The sequence below is a fragment of the Sander lucioperca genome, chromosome 12, assembly GCF_008315115.2.
Source record: "Sander lucioperca isolate FBNREF2018 chromosome 12, SLUC_FBN_1.2, whole genome shotgun sequence".
Lineage (NCBI taxonomy): Eukaryota > Metazoa > Chordata > Actinopteri > Perciformes > Percidae > Sander > Sander lucioperca.
Window position 1 is genome coordinate 12,492,746 of NC_050184.1, and position 16,766 is coordinate 12,509,511.

The 16,766-nt window shown below is 39.5% G+C and overlaps 1 long non-coding RNA gene across 1 annotated transcript; it reads right to left on the reverse strand.

Moving 5' to 3' along the window:
• Positions 1 to 1,114: 1,114 nt before the first annotated feature.
• Positions 1,115 to 2,584, reverse strand: LOC116041056. The gene is made up of 2 exons (XR_004102829.1): positions 2,449 to 2,584; positions 1,115 to 1,672 (listed from the first exon to the last, which is right to left on the reverse strand). It is a non-coding gene; the product is annotated as an uncharacterized LOC116041056 (long non-coding RNA).
• Between the last annotated feature and the right edge of the window lie 14,182 nt (positions 2,585 to 16,766).

Genomic DNA, 16,766 nt, shown 5'->3' on the forward strand with positions numbered 1-16,766 from the left:
CATCATTATTAATTTATTGTTCTTACATAATTCATCATCAGTAAAGCATTTGTTCACATAGTTATAAATGGTTTGTTCATAGTAAATAGGCCTATCTTGAAAAATATGTTTGTAAGTACATGATTTATACTTAATAAATAATGAAACAACCATTTATAAATGAAATAATTTTCCCATTATAAAACAAGTTGCTAACTATTGCTAAATGCTTTGTTTATCATTTGTATACACACTCATAAATGGATTGTTCATAGTAAATAAGGCTCTCAATAATGATGTTTATAAATAGAAGTCTGACACTTAATAAGCATTGCAAAAACCATTGGTGAATTAAATACTTTTCCCTTTATAAACTATCTATAACTATCTACAAACTATTAGTAATTTATTTGTTTATCATTTGTAAATCATAGTTCCTACATTCATTCTAATCAGTACAGCATTTGTAAATACAGTTAGTAAATGGTTGGTCCATAGTAAGTAAGCCCATGTAAAATGTTTTTTTAGTTTATTTTTTAATAATTCCTAAATGATGCATTAACCATTTGTAAATGAAGTAATTTTACCATTATCAACTAGGTACTCAGGAACGTAAAAGGTCGTTTAAAACTAGGAAGTTAATGATTAACAGACCATCTACAACTACATTTGTTCATGTCTTAAATAAAATGTTATGATTTAGAAAAAGGCCTAAATTACTAGCTGGGGTGTTAACACATCTGTTGCAAATACTTACCAATAATCTAATCCATGACTAATTCAGGAGTTACTGATGATTAGTTAAGTTTATTGTGTGAGCCCATCTAAAGTGATTACTTTCTATGCTTTACAAATCATTTATAAATGAGTTGCAAAGGCTACCAGAACCTGGACACACATGTATTGTTCTATTTGGACACACCTTCAGAAATATGCCTACGGATAGTTAGTGTGTTAATGCATCTTTAACAAGCACTTACCAAAACATAAATTCATGATTAACTCATGAGTTACTACTCATTAGTTGACTACGTGGCGTGAGCCCATCTAAAGTGAGGACTTGCTATGCTTTACAAAGCATTTATGAATGAGTTGCAAAGGCTAGCAGATACAACAGAAACACAAGTAAAACAAGTATTTGTAACCCTTATTACAATGTAGTAAGAATGTACATTTATGAAATAGCTCGTAGTAGTGTTATGTAGTTGATATCAGTGTGAATTTGGACCAGAACCAGAAGAAAACTAGATTGGTAAGAGCCAGAGAATTGAACATCAATAAAGAGACTAGGAAACCAGGATACAGTTTGAGAAGTGTATTAATATACACAGAAACATGGCATACATACAGATAAACACAGGTATGAAAAATAACTAAAATAATAAACGCACATAACAGAAACCCTTTTCAGTTCTATGAGCTCAATTGTTCTTTGATGACAAGAGTTCAGAGATGTTCAACGTTGGGGCCCATATGACTTTGGTTTCTGTTTGTCCTACCACCATGAAGAAGGAATCCAGGGCAATCCGTCTAAGTTCAGAGTCTCCATCCTGTAGCTCGCCACCCAGCCAACTGAACTGGGAATCTCTAAACCCTGGAAGTCTCTGGGATCTGAAGAGTCGATGTGGTCCAATATCCCTCTGTGGACCGGACCTCCCGTGAGTAGCGCTTCTCAAATCTCCACATCCTCCACCTGTAGATAAGGCCAAATCAGTTCTCTCAATTACTATTCAGTAATAAAATCAATTGCTTAGGTTACAATGAAAATAAAATGAGGTAATATTTCAGTTAACCCATATTGAAATATCTAAATCTCTATTCAGTTGTACAACCGTTCTTAAATTTCTTCTCTTGGGTATCAAAAGTATATAAATCCCTTTCAGGTATCAATAGTACATTTATATTAATAGGTAACCTTTATACAAAAAATACATTTCTAATTCACGTTTTATGGAACCTACCTTAGTAACATTAACACTATTCTTAACATAATTGCATAAATTGCATGTAAAAATCTCTCAAATTGTATTATTTTCCCATAACTTAAGATAGTGTTGTAATCTAGAGGCATTAAGACATGCGTGCTTATTTATCCCTCCCTGCACCGGTAACAGTAGAAAGAATGCACTAAAAATTAGCCTCTTAAAGTTACTTCTCCATAAACTCCAGTTAAACAATTAAACTCACAATTTGTACGAACATTCATTCAACAAAATACCCACAGCTAGCAATAGTGTTGAAAAGCAACATTACTTTCCATAACCAATAGATAGAATCATTAGCCTTTTCACAGGCAATAGTACTCCGCTAGCCTTTTGTGGCTAATTACCCTATTAGCATATGAATACAGCACCTTAGCTAACCCGTTAGCTTTGCACTATTAGCACCATTCTCTTAATACATCCATGATTAACACCGATTAGCATGGATGCTAGCGAACTCAAGGCCTAGTGCTAAGGAATGACTCACCATTTTAATGGAATTCACTGCCTTTAACTCCGTGACGACAGTGGATTCAGCCACAGCTCTCTTTCGTTCTATTCACAACAAGGCATAGCCAGTATTAGATAGTATATAGTATGTAGAATTGATTTAATTCACTAAATGTCGTGAATTAAGCGAAAATTATTTCATTTATAAATGGTTGTTTCATTATTTATTAAGTATAAATCATGTACTTACAAACATATTTTTCAAGATAGGCCTATTTACTATGAACAAACCATTTATAACTATGTGAACAAATGCTTTACTGATGATGAATTATGTAAGAACAATAAATTAATAATGATGAACAAACCATTAACTAATAGGCTTGTTTACGATGAACAAACCATTTATAACTGTGTGAACAAATACTTTACTCATGATGAACTATGTATGAACAATTAATAAGTAATAATGAACAAACCATTAACTAATAGTTAACTAATGCTCAACAAATGATGACTTATGGATAGTTATTATAAAGTGCTACCAAGTTATTTTATGAATGAAATGGACAAATTATAAACCTGAGGGCCAATTCGGGGTCAGTTTTGAATAATTTACAATCCCGTAATGTTCTCCATCTGTTGTCTGTCTACCTGTCGTAAATAATTTTGTGACTTTGCGGGAAAAATCGGACCCAAGGCTTTACTAAAAACTATATTAAAGCTTTCTTTTCATATTTGCTACATTTGTCTTACTTGCTGTTACAGGTCATTTATGATCATCAGATGAAAAATTACACAGTTTCAGAAACATTCAAAAGTTACATATAGTCACTTTAAATATATTAAAATAACAAAAATTAGGGCTTGAACAGACACAATTACTTTCACAGGTTCCATTTCTTACACACAGGGCTTAAGCAGAGGCCATGTAGGGTGTGGTTTGTCAACTAATAATATTGACCTACCAACTTCATATGAGTTGTGGTGATGCTGAAGTCAAATCAATAGTGCCAAGTCAATAGAAGGGCAGTGGATTCCAACACCACACTATAGCCACTATTAGTGATTTACTGACCTTTTTGCATGTGGAATAAAGCCTCTGAGAATGTTTCAATTACAAAGTGTTTTTTCTTGTCTCTCAGCTGTTTGGATCTAAACACTAACTTGGGCAATATGGTGCCATGCCCCAAGAAATTCAGCCTATTTTCTGGCCTGTCAAATTCTGAACTGTTGGCGCTGAGAGCCCAATAACAAAACAAAGAACAACCCTGTAGACGATGATAGATACAAAGCCCTTTTTTATTCTTTTCTCTTTTTTTTAAGTTTCCAACAAACATGCTTCCATTGTTGCTGCATCTTATTGTTCTGCAGGAACTGTGGCTTTGGAGTGTTTGTTTTTGATTAGGAATGTTTAATGGCCTCTACACATTCAATTATCAGCAGCCTGCTCTGCCAGTCGATAGTCATCCTCTCATTAATGGCCCAGAACTGATTACCAAGGACAGAGAGAGAAATGGGTGAAATGTTAGTCATTCAAAGCGCTAATTAAATCCTCCTAGGTGGGACTTTCAATCCCACTAGAAACGTTGCCAGCATTTTACTTTGTACCACTTAAAGTGATAGTATGCCTAAAAATAACTGATCATGAAAAAACATGCGTCTGGATTTCTCTGTAGCCGCGCTGTCGGAATAGTAAAGTAGTTTGTGCTGCTGCTCGTGATTGAGCTGGAAAGTCATGTTCTGGTCTCAGTTTTCTGTATATCATTTAGGCATACACTTCTAAACTACTTCACATATATGTTCTATCCAGGAAAGTGGTGCAAATCGTAGCCTTGTAGGGCAAAACTGTCTCTGATGGATATCGATGTCATGTCAAAACCTATGTCTGCTTGTGTTTCTTTTTGTTGAACACAGCATGGGGTAATAAATGACAGAAAAATATTTTCTGCCTCTTTTGTTTTTTGCAGGCATAGGTGTGTAGCCCCATCATATTTCTCTTCATGCTAAGTGGAATTAATTAACTTGCTGCCAAACAAACAAACTCAAGGACCTCCTTTTGATTGAACACTTTCCTCTATAGTCTGGATCAAATGTCTTCACAACCTCAAACAGCATATCGTCAATGCTGAGAGGAACCGTTTAGTTCAAGAATTTCAAAGGCTAAATTGGGCACGTGCCAAGCATCTATAGTTCCTGTACTGGGACTCTTGGTTTCTTTTGCACCTAATGGCTCCCAAGGTCAATTTGCCTTGCTGCTTTGATACACCAGCAGCATCAACTATGGCAAGCAATACAAATAATCTTACATCCAATGCCAAATCTTTTCAAAATTCTTGCTTTTTGCAATATCTGCACATTACAACCACAGTAAAAGTACAGAATAGGTTAGTAAAAGATTGTTGTTGTGGAAAGTACAGTATGATTAAGGTATGGTTATACGTAGGCAACTTAAACACTCTGTTGTTTGAGTTCTGTGACGGGAGGCAAAGTTGGACTACGCTCGCTCATCCACCACCTTTGCTTCTACTCCCTGTGTGCCCTATGGTTACCTTATGCGCATGCGCGATAGCTGTTGAACTTTTGAACTCCAGCCGGCCACTCTGCAGGCTGAGCTGTGGTGTGGTGTCAGGTTACAGCTTGTTGCTACAGTCATTACTATGGAAATAACCATGGCAAATCGTTTTTTGGGGGGAAAAATACGTTTTGGAATATTGGATTGTATGAGTTTGGCAATCGACTAGTGTGGACTTCACCAGAAACCAGGAAATAAACAGAGGTGTGGATTAACACAACTTTTATGCATTTCTGTCACAGCTACTGCAGTCAAATTCGCTGTGTTCCCTCGGTTGGAATAACTGCACATGGGTAGGCACTTGTAATGCCATTTCAAACATGTTTAGAGGCTAAAAACAAGTTTAAAACTTGTTTAAGCCTGTTGGCTGCTAACTCTAGCAGGAGAATAACACGGTGTAGGCAGCACCGAATGTTTTCTTTTTTCTCGCTACTGACAGCACTCCAAATTTACAAACAACAGAGCTATGGGTTGAAATCGACCGGAATTCTCCTTTAAGTGTTTTCTAAAAGTTTCCACAGAATCCAAGGCTCTTAAGGCTAAAGGGAGAGAGTTCCAGAGCCTTGGAGCCACCACTGAAAAGGCACGATCACCTCTTGTTTTAAAACTTGTTCTGGGAACAAAAGGTCTTGGCTTGAAGACCTCAGAGAGCGACCAGAAATGTGTGCATGCAATAGATCCTGAATGTAAGAGAGAACGTGGCCATGCAAGGCTCTATAAGTAATGATTAAAATTTTTAAATGCACTCTAAAACCAATCGGTAGCCAATGAAGAGCCTTAAGCACAGGAGTAATTCGCAATCTCCTGCTGGTTTTAGACAAAAGTCTTGCTGCTGCATTCTGAACAACTTGCAATTTGTCCATGAATGATTTGTTTAAACAAGTGTACAGTACATTGCAATAATCCAAATGGGAAGAAATAAAAGTAAGAACAAGCATCTCCATCTCTTTTTTAGAAACCACAGGTCTAATCTTAGCAATGTTTCTGAGATGGAAAAAAACAGGAACGAACCACAGATTTCACATGACTGTTAAAACACATAGATTTGTCAAAAATGACACCCAGATTTCGCACAACATTACAGTCAGAGAATGATAGAGCTGCAATGGCCTGCCTAATCTTAGCGGTAATGTTGTCTGGGGCAAAAATCATCACCTCAGTTTTGTCTGAATTTAGTTGCAAAAAATTGTCTGCCATCCATTTGTTAACGGAGGCTAAACAATTGTGCAACAAGGACAGTTTGTCTAGCCTATCAGGGCTAAAAGATAAATATAATTGGATGTCATCAGCATAACAATGGTAAGATATTTCTTCAAAACTACCAATAATTGGTGCAGAATTACAGCCACTAGAGCCAGTCCCACAATGAGCTTTACTTAGGATGTGCCATTTCTGTCTGTAGCTTTAAATGCTATTGAAGAGGTGGGGGTGTGGGTGTGGCTTTGACCAACTGCCACTTTTCTTGTTTGCAAGCCATGATGTCTCTCTCTTTCTCATGGGTGGGCCAAATTCTCTGGGCGGGCAAAGCAAAGAAAGGGGAGGTAACCTTGCCTCTTATGACCTCATAAGGGGCAGATTCCAGATCAGCCCATCTGAGCTTTCATTTTCTCAAAGGCAGAGCAGGATACCCAGGGCTCGGTTTACACCTATCGCCATTTTTAGCCACTGGGGGACCATAGGAAGGCTGGGGGAACTCATATTAATGTTAAAAAACCTCATAAAGTGAAATGTTCATGCCATGTGACCTTTAACGCCTCATCCTACCAACTAAAGTCTTGTTCTGCTGTTTGGTGTGGAGGAGCTATTGTGACAGTCAGCAGTAGTTGCTACTGTATATGCCCCCCGCCACTAACACTGACGGTTAACACTAGAACATTTACTGCCTCATGTCTACAAGGCCGCCATGAATGCATCCTCTGCCCGTCTCTTCCCCATAGAGACATGCCACTTTGGATTTCCATCAAGGCTGCTTTAAATGGGTGCTGTTGTAATCACCGTCTGTAGGCCTACAGGAGTCTCTGGTTTAATCTTGGCTCCAAACTCTCCAGGCCCCAGGCTCTCTTATGTGTCAGCCCTGATTCCATCACATGAGGAAAAATCAACTTGGAGGAATACCTTAGAACCAATGAAATATGTTTAGGTGTACCCTGAAACCGACAAAAATGTGCAGTTTATGCTGGCTGAATTAGGTGACTTGGGTGCCTTGGATTTGAACATGGTGCAACAACACCTACACACTGGGATCCACTTTGGTCTTCACCTCCAACAGAGGAGGAAAGAGATGTGTGTCAGGGCTCACTGTCACCGCCGAGAAAAGCAACAGGGACAATAAAGAGTGCAACAGTACAGTAACAAAGCATCTCAGGCTTGTTTTCCCCCCCTCTCTCGGTTTCTGTCTATCTTTCAGCTCCTTTGATGCGTTTCCATGAGAACAGTGAGACAGAGCAGGTAGGTGTTGTTGCCCCTAGTGTAGGAACAACCAAACTGAGCAGAGAGGAAGCAGAGCTGGTAGACTTTTGTTACTGTATGTCTCTCCAGCCCAAGCACTCCAAGGCAAGGCTTTATTTGTGCCCACATGTGACATTGCAAACAGATAATACAGCACACACCTGTACCATCACACATACGCAAAACATAATGCATTTTAAGTCTGAGTTCCAATGTAGATTATTTGCCATATCCTTCTCTAAATGATTTTAAGCGTAAAATGAAATTAAAGTGAATTGAGCCCGGTGTGTTACATACAAATGTGGCTTGAAAATGCCTGTATTCTAAGCAAGCAACAGTACACACAAGAGATTTGAAATCTCTTGGGATTGTTTGTATCCGACAACTTTATAGATTCAGGCTGTTCCGTACATGCAAGGTTACCGAGAGCTGCACAGATCCCATTTGTGAGAGCCTGAGAGTCTCTCAATGCCATTTAGAGCCTTTTTGGACACCATGACAAAGTGGAGTGGTGCAGCACTATTCATCTTCAAGCTGTGGCCAGGAGCCTCTGACATCCCAGTAGACAGAGGGAAATGAAAAGAGGGTGCAGCAGCCAATGGCGCCGTACTTTATCTGCCGAGAGACTTGGCTTATCCTCCAGCTGTGTGGGCACTGGCTTTGAATGCAAACAATATGGCTGCAGAATGTAGGGCAGGCGAGAAAAGCAGCTTGCATGGTTAAGTTGAGGCTGCAAAAGCTATCAACGAACTTTCTCTGCAGAGGATTTAGCAGTTGTGACGTCTTTAAACGAATGGTATTTGCATCACTGTGAACTTATTGTTAAGTGTCAGAATGTTAGAGGATAACTCCGGTTTATTACAGCTTGGGTCTTATTTCTGTAGCTTTGGCCTTCATTCCTATCGGTTATTGTGCAGATATTGTCCTCACCAAGTAATTGCTGAGATCTGGGTACATGGTGACATCCCTACAAGTTAAATGGGGCAAGAAACACATGCAGTCAGACTATCAGACAGGTTGTAAACAAGCAGATTATCTAATCACATTATAATTATTATCATTATTATTATTATTATTATTATTATTATTATTAACAATAATAATAATAATAATAATAATAATAGTAAGTGCATGCTTATGTTACTCTGCCCTTACCGACAGAAGTTCCTGGATTTTGTTGTCTCTCTATAGACATTTTTGTCAGCGTCTTGGTGTAAATGACTCTTCTTCTTCACCCTCGGATGTTTGTTTTCTTGTTACTGTGTCTACTATTTCCAAGGTCAAGAATTAACTTTTACTCTCAAGAACCAAGGTGTAATAAACCAGAATTATCCTTTAAGACGGCTGTATTGAGCAAAAATCACAATGCTTGTGTCATCACTGTTCCACAAGTCACTCAGTATGCTAAAGTCGCCTCTGTCGCATAGAAATTCAGTTTTAATATCCATCAGCCAAAGACCAGATCATATTTCCTCCACAGTGGGAGTAGCCAGCAGGTAAGCTCTCACTCCTTCAGACTTCTCGTAACAAGCAAAATTTATTGGCTACACTGAATCATTTCCCCAGTAAAAGTGTGAATTACAGGGAATGCTTTTGATGATCTTTCTGATTTTCTACAGCAATTTAAAAGCTATCTGTCTATGTAAGAGCTGTTGAAATGACAGGCAGTAATTTAATCTGAGCTCCTGAAACTGCGCTTTGAGAGAGGCAGGAGAGGGAAGAAGGGAGGAAGTATAGAGCGAGATGCCTCATGGGTCATCTTTGTGGTTTACCATGAGTTAAATCAAAGCTGCCAACTCCACAACTCTAGTTTGTTGTAGTCAAAAATTGAGGACTGTTTTAATTTAATAAATTCAACAATATAACAATGCTATTTTCAAATATTTGCTGTTCTGGATTACTCATCTAAAGTGTTATTATGTCATTTTAGTCACATGCCAATGCACATTGGTTTGTGTTACTTTGTTAAACAGACCAGACCTATAGGTTGTATCCCATTATAGTTATGAACATGCCAGCAGTTGGGAAGCAGGACACTTGGGTCTTGAGTAGCTGCAGTGTTTATTCATAGACAAACTGAAACCTACACTGTACATTAACTACTACCTGCACTTGAACACCTGTCTGAGCGCATCCACCATCACTCTCTCTCTCTCTCGCCGGCCCACACACTCTCTACTCGTATAACATGCATCAAACTGTGTCAACACCCTACAAATATAGGATTGAAACACCACGTTAGAAACCCATATACAGGGATATACAAATGTATACAGAAAAGAAATGTGGCACCAAAAATTGCAATATTTTAGAGCTCCTATTAATTTCTCAAATGAGGCTGTCTGGGTCAAGTGTTGCAGGGAGAGTAACAAGTGCGTTGCGCAGCAACAACAACCCCATACATATTGAGGAAGTGGATCAGATCATTGATCGCAGAGGCAAAGACGTTACCAGCGCCTGTCCATTTTGAAACTCCAACTTGACTACAATGGTGTAACTTCACCACTCACTCACTCAGTCGACTTAGTGACAGACTTTCACGTTTATAGGGCCATTCTTCCAGGTTTTGAGAACTCTGTCTCTGAGGTTTCTTCCACCAGGGTTAGGGTTAGAATTAGAAAAAAGGGATGACCCTCCCCAACAATTTATTGATGCCTTCTGTACTGGTTTGCGCTCGGCAAAGACATAGAGATAGCCATTGTTTTTTTTTTACAGCTATGACATACATGAGTAAACTTCTGCATTCTCATCTTACGCATCACACTCCTCTGTTATGGTGTGGTGGCCATTTCAGTAGATTTATTCACTAACATTGCTGTGGAAACACAATAAGTATGGAAACTAAATTCACACTTCCTGCGTTACTGCATTACTTCAAATACTAAGTTACTCATCTAGTGAACTAGTATTCACATGAAATAAAACAATAAAACATTGAGACCATTCAGCAAAGCACACCGGGTAATAACAAATTAAACACTGGTTGCTATGGACTTGTCACTAGGCTTCCTCAGTCATTGTATATTTTAGCACATAGGTAAAGCTGCCGAAGCTGAACATGATCCAAAACTCCATTTCTCAGACGAGCATCAATTTGTGAGCTTGCATGCTACCACTCCTTCCTTCTCAAATGCCTTGAAAAGGCTGTCAATTATATATATAATATCACCGGGACCGAAAGGATATTTGAGTCGGGTATGGCTGCAGCCCGGAGACCTCCCGTCTCATGCCCTCCCGGCTTGGTGCAGTCCGCAAGCTTTGACTTTTCAAAATAAAAGCTTGTGTCTGGTCCGTTATGTTTTCGTACGGTGTTTTGGATGTTTTTGAACTAAACAGTACGGCAATCATGCTAATGAATAAAATTATTTTTTCATCAGATGTCTTAGTTACAATACGATAGAGCTAGCAAAGCAGTTTTGTGTTTATGTGTGAGCGGGATTTATTCAGTTTGGGAAATCCCACGGTCTCTAAAGCTACAGTTCAAATTGTCTGGCTGACTAAATAGGGAGGGACCCATCTGCTAGCGATAGGGGCCGAGACTGAGAGAGCTACATGGAGCTACATGGATAAATATGCACCATACAAGCCACTTTGAAATGTTGCTGTTCTCATGAATACAAAAGTTGGGTAACCCTCCCCCCTAGACTAAAATAAATTGGATGACCCTCCCCTCAACAAAGAATAAAAAGACATGAACCTCCCCTACTTTCTTCCGGTGGTCAATTCCATAAATACCGAACGGTCCCTTACAGCACTGAAGAATGAATTAAATTACAGCGTTAGGGATCTCCCTGACAGACCTCCCTGTGAGTTTAGTCAGTTTAGGAACTATGTAGTTCCAGTAGTTCAGATAAAAACTGTTAGTAGAAACAAACAGTGCTTAATTTGTAAAGTGGGAGGTCCCGGAGCGCAGAGGGGGGGTGGATCCGGCGACTCAAAACGGGGCTTGGAGGTAACGGAACCAAAACAAAAATTACACCTGCCTACGTAGCTTCTCTGACTCTGACTAAAAAAGCCTAAACAACGCTGTGTGTACATCAGGGCAATGTTTATTTTTATTTCAGAACGTGCACTGCATCGGTGCGAAATGTAAAAAAAATTAAAAATACACTGCAACGATCGTTTTCAAAAGCAGCAACTATCCATCGGACAATTAAAACATAAAACCCACCGTGGTCTCCACATTCTTGATCGGCAGAAACGATTTTTGCTTGTTTGGGATCCGACTGGCCAGCGTATTTGAAAAAGTTAAGCAAACTTTGTTGTCTTTTTGACATTTTTATCCTCAACCAGCACAAGCGCTTGTGTCACTTGAAGTGCAGTGCCGCGCTGTTGAAGTGCCTCCCCTCCCTCCCTCCCTCTCCCCCCTCTGTCTTACCCTGAAAATTCACCTCAAAACGCATTGAAAATGCAAACACAAGATTTTTGTGGAACTTCAATGGGGAATCAAGACTAACAAGACAGATAACAACATTGAACACTACACAAACAACAGTTTATTTTTTTCATTTAGGCGACTAATTTTTCATAGTGACACAGGAGGTGCCGGATCCAATAAAAAAGGTTCCGGATCCAACGTCGGAGGTGCCGGAACATGTTCCGGCGTGTTCCGGCTCAAATTAAGCCCTGGAAACAAACTAAAGACTTGTGAAGCCAACCTTCCTCCAAAATATTCAAGACATTCTTAAATATTCATGAAAACAACTTCCAGTTCATTAGTTTTTGAAAACTGCATACAAGGTTCCCTTGAATATCTGTATTAAAGTGGTTTTGTCACAGAGAAAAAAGATTTTTACCAACTCTGTTCAATAATTAAAGGGGCACAGCTCAGTGCCAAGAAACACAATGTCATTTTCAGTTATCAATTTCCTACTGAAACATAGGCTACCCATTGTAAAAAAGATTTTTTTCCAATGAAAACTCATAGAACTAAATTGCTCAGCCCACAGCCATTGTGATCTGTAAAAGAAAATTGTAATAATACCCAGCAGTAAACATGCTTGCTAGGGGTAATGCTAGTTTGGTCCTTTGCGTGACAATAACTCAACAGCACAAATTACTCATTTGTGTGCACAAATAATATTCATTTAAGAAAGTCTCCTGTCACCTGCCAGGCTCTAGAATAAGGACACATTGCTGTAGAATATTTAGCCACACTATCAGCGTGGCTATAGGGATGGCAGTGTTGTTCTGGTTTGGATGAGCAAACACATTTAAAAGTGGTTTGTTTTACACACAGTAGATATGTGAATGTTATGATACTAAAACAAAACATTTTCTCAAAAAGTGCACTTCTAGCCCACTGTACCTAAGTACTTTGTTTATCTTCAGCCATGGAGTTAAACTGTAGTGCAGCCACAGGAGGAGGTTTGTGTTTGCTTGTCAAGCAGTTAGAGGCAAAGTAACTCCACAGTCCTGGAACAGCAGTCCTGTCTCTGCAGCTTCCACTCATGTTGTCTTGCTTTCAGCAGCGCACATTAACAGTTTATGAAGGAGCAGGCAATGCGTTTACCAAAAGAAAAAAAGAATTCAATCACAATTTTGCCATCCTGACATTTGCCATTAATGTTCATTTCACCCATCTCAGGAGCCCCTGATCTATTGTTGCCGATATCACGACGCTGTCCACTTAAATGTCGAATGGTTGCTTCCTTTACTTAGCATAGGGATTATAATGACTCATCCTCTTACAGCTAATCTTAGTATCCATTAGGCAAAGACGTGTTCCACCAATATGACGGTGAGTATAAGTGACCCCTATTTCTTTTCATGGAAACGTCTGCTTCTTGTTTGGATCAGAGAATGGCCAGTGGGCACATAATTCAAATACTGTCCAGAAAAGTGCTGTGCCTGCATATTACAAAGAGGGCCTTGAACTGCATGAAATATTAAAGCATTAAGACCAGATGAGGAAGTAAGCCACAAGATCTCGCCATTGTCTAGACACAGATGAGAGGAGAATTTTGAGTTGATGACATAGCAGCGAGAAATGTCTGGCCTTCATCCCCCATCTGAGGCGATGAAAAACTCCAGAAAGTGGGCAACCCATTCAGAGGTTGGGTGAATGATGGAAGCAAGATGTTACACAGCAGAAATATCGACAGGAAAGGAAAGAAAAGACATAGTATACTTATTTAAAAAATTGAGGGTTGACATGCATTTAATAATAATACATTTTATTTATAAGCGCCTTTTAAGTCACTAAAGGATACTTTCGAAACCTAGATAAAGAATAGTTGCATTCTTATTGAGAGTGATCAATGTAATTCCACTGACAGACCCTTTTAAATAATTATGTATTTTTAAGAGAAAAGCATAAAAAACACAAATAAAAGTAGATAGAAAATGAGAAAGGCTGAAAACAAGGACACAAATGCGCATAGAAAAAGAATGAGTAAGAGCAGAAGAGAAAGAGAGAAAGAAAGTAAAGCAGACAAAATGAAAGGAGGCATAAAGAGCAGCAATGAAAAAGGGAGAGTGAAAACTCAGATTAGGGATAATCAAGCATGAAGCAGTTGTGCAAAATTTACAGCCGTAATTTGGAATCCCACAGCCCTGGCATCTGGATGAAGAGGGAGACACAACAGATTCTCATTTGCCAGAAACAGTCCATGCTTGGTGGGTGTTTCTGTCACTGCTTCCCTCTCCCTCCTCCTTTTTCTCTTTCTCTCTGTAGTGCTTATCCATCCTGCTCGGAGCACAAATTAAACCTGCGTCACAAGACAGGCAGCATATCTCCACTATACCTGAGCAGCCAGCCTTGAAGACACAATGCTGTGAGGGATCATTTCAATTGTGGAGGGCAAAAAGGGAAAATGTGAATTGATAGACTCAGCAGACAAAGAGAAGGACGCTTTACTTTTAGGGCAATGTTAAGCTTCTTCCAAACTGCTGTGCCATTTTAGATTTTCTTTAAAGTAACCATTTGTGACATCTTTATATCCACCTCACATGCAAATATTCTCCAGGGGATATTTTTACCCATTTCCAGGGGCTCTACATGTGGATAGGGTTGCCAGGGATTATAGATATGCACTATTTCAGGGCCCCAAGAGAGCAGTTTCCATTGGGCCCAGACTTACTTGCAACATCCCTGTAGAGAGATAATTTATTCTCCTATTTAATTTCCCAGAAGGGCACTGCAAGAACCAAAAGGGATAAAGTCCATCTACTCTACATGTATTTACAAATTTAACTGGCTAATGAACTCTCTTAGCCGATGACATTTACCTTGCACTCCATCAAAATGATCCATTCATACATTTTCCGTCACTTGCACGGGTCTTAGTTGGTCCTCAGGAGACATCCTGAAGGGGTTCTAGGTCAGATGGGGCGTATAGATTCATCCAGTGAGTTCTGCTTGCACCTGGGCTCTCGTCCCAGGTCGACATTCCCAGAATACTTACTATGGAGCCACATTCAGATAACTGAACCACCTCAACTACTTTCAACATAAAGTAGCAGCAATTCTGCATGAGATCCCGCTTGCTATCTCTACACGTTCAGACCAACTTTAGCCCTGTGTGAAAAAAATGCAGACCCCTCATTCATTTCAACGAGGCTAATCCGGTAAAAAAGTGAGAATGAGACACAGAGTGCTATGGTAAAGAACATAAACCAGGATCAACGTTTGTTGGACCGCAATTAGACATGGTCCGGCAGAGTGTTGCGGTGGCCGATCAAATACAAGGAAGTGCGCATTCCTGTACTTTGTAATGTAAAGCTGTATTTTTACCTTGCAATTGTTACAAAAAAGATATTTGCTGCCGTGATAACTTTCCAGAGCAGTATAATCCTTGGAGTCGGAGTATTATAAACTGCTGTGCAGCGTGTTTTGTACTTAATTGCTACACAGGCCATTCCTACCACTTCAGCTTCAGGTCACACCTACTCCTGTAAAGCACAAGTGAAAAGCAAATTGTTACGTGCCAGGTGTTGACAACTTTTTCTTCAAATTTGGACGAGACAAACTACTGAAAATTGCAGCTGAAACACAGCCTTTATAGACGTTAGTAAGATGTTGAGTTACTTAACATCCATCACCTGATACAAGAATGAGACACTGACCAGGTCACGAGTTGAAGAGGCCAGGAGAACTCCATCCTCAGCAAAAAACAATGAAATGTCGTCTTTAAAAAACTATTTGGATGGATTTGGATGCATAATATTCACATATAGACATGTAGGTCTAAAAATACAGTGCAAGGGAATATTAAGTTTTTTAATTGATCGAAAATGAACATGTAAACATGGCCTTACTTATACTTACTTGTATCTGCAGACAGTTGGAGCTGAAATACACAACAAAAAACATCTAACTTTGACAATCATTTGCATTTGAAATGCAACACCAACCAACCGTTGTTTTAGGTCAGATTGACTTGGCAGTCACGTTGTTGCTACAAAACAGAAAAACAGGAATAAGCTTTTTTTTAGGGGGGGGGGGTCTCAAATGAAATTAAAAAGGGCTGCACTACACCGTGCGCCAAGAAAGTCTCTTAAACCCTACAACAACACCATTTCTTATTGAGCATATTGTTCCCCAATCATCAAATGCTTTCAGTTCTAATCTGGCTAAACGTTTGATCACGGCCCATTACTCCAATGACATTTCTCTCTTGTACTTCATGAATTTAACAGCAAGGTAATTTGTAAAGTACAACAACAATATGCACCGGGACAAAGTCTGCTGCCGATAATGTTGTAAAAAAATAAAAAGCTAAACTAGGGGCATGTCTCAGCACCACTCAGTGATATTCATTTGAATTAATGGCCAAGTGGTGCATATTCACTTCACAGCTTTCAAACTCTGGTTACCCAGAAGAACAGCCTGCAGTTTAATTAGAAAGCTCTTGGCTCCATTGTGAGGCGGGTAAGGAAAGAGAAGAAGTAGGAGGAGGAGGAGGAGGTGGTGGTAGTCACTGATTGAGCACTCTGTCTTCAAACCCATTTAGTAGACTAGAACAGGAAGAAACCTTATGGAGGAGGAGTAGGGAATAAAGGCAGAGGAGGGTGAGAAAGTACGAGATGGTGTGATTGTATCAGAATCCCAACAAGGAAGAAGATGAAAACACTTCCTATAAAGCATGAGTCTGCAGGTCTTCATTCAACCCGGGGTTTCCGCTGCGTACCTGCTAAAGGTGAGGGAGGAGATCGTCAGTTGGCATCTTCAGGTGGAATGAAAACCTAGAGCTCTGCACCAGTCTCTTGTGATTTCCTGTGCAGCCAGGCCTGCCAGCACTTTGTCACAGCTTGGCCTGCAGATATCTAAACAAGCTAAATATGTTGGCTGTACACTACACAGCTGTGTTGCCCTGTGGCTAACAAGCCCA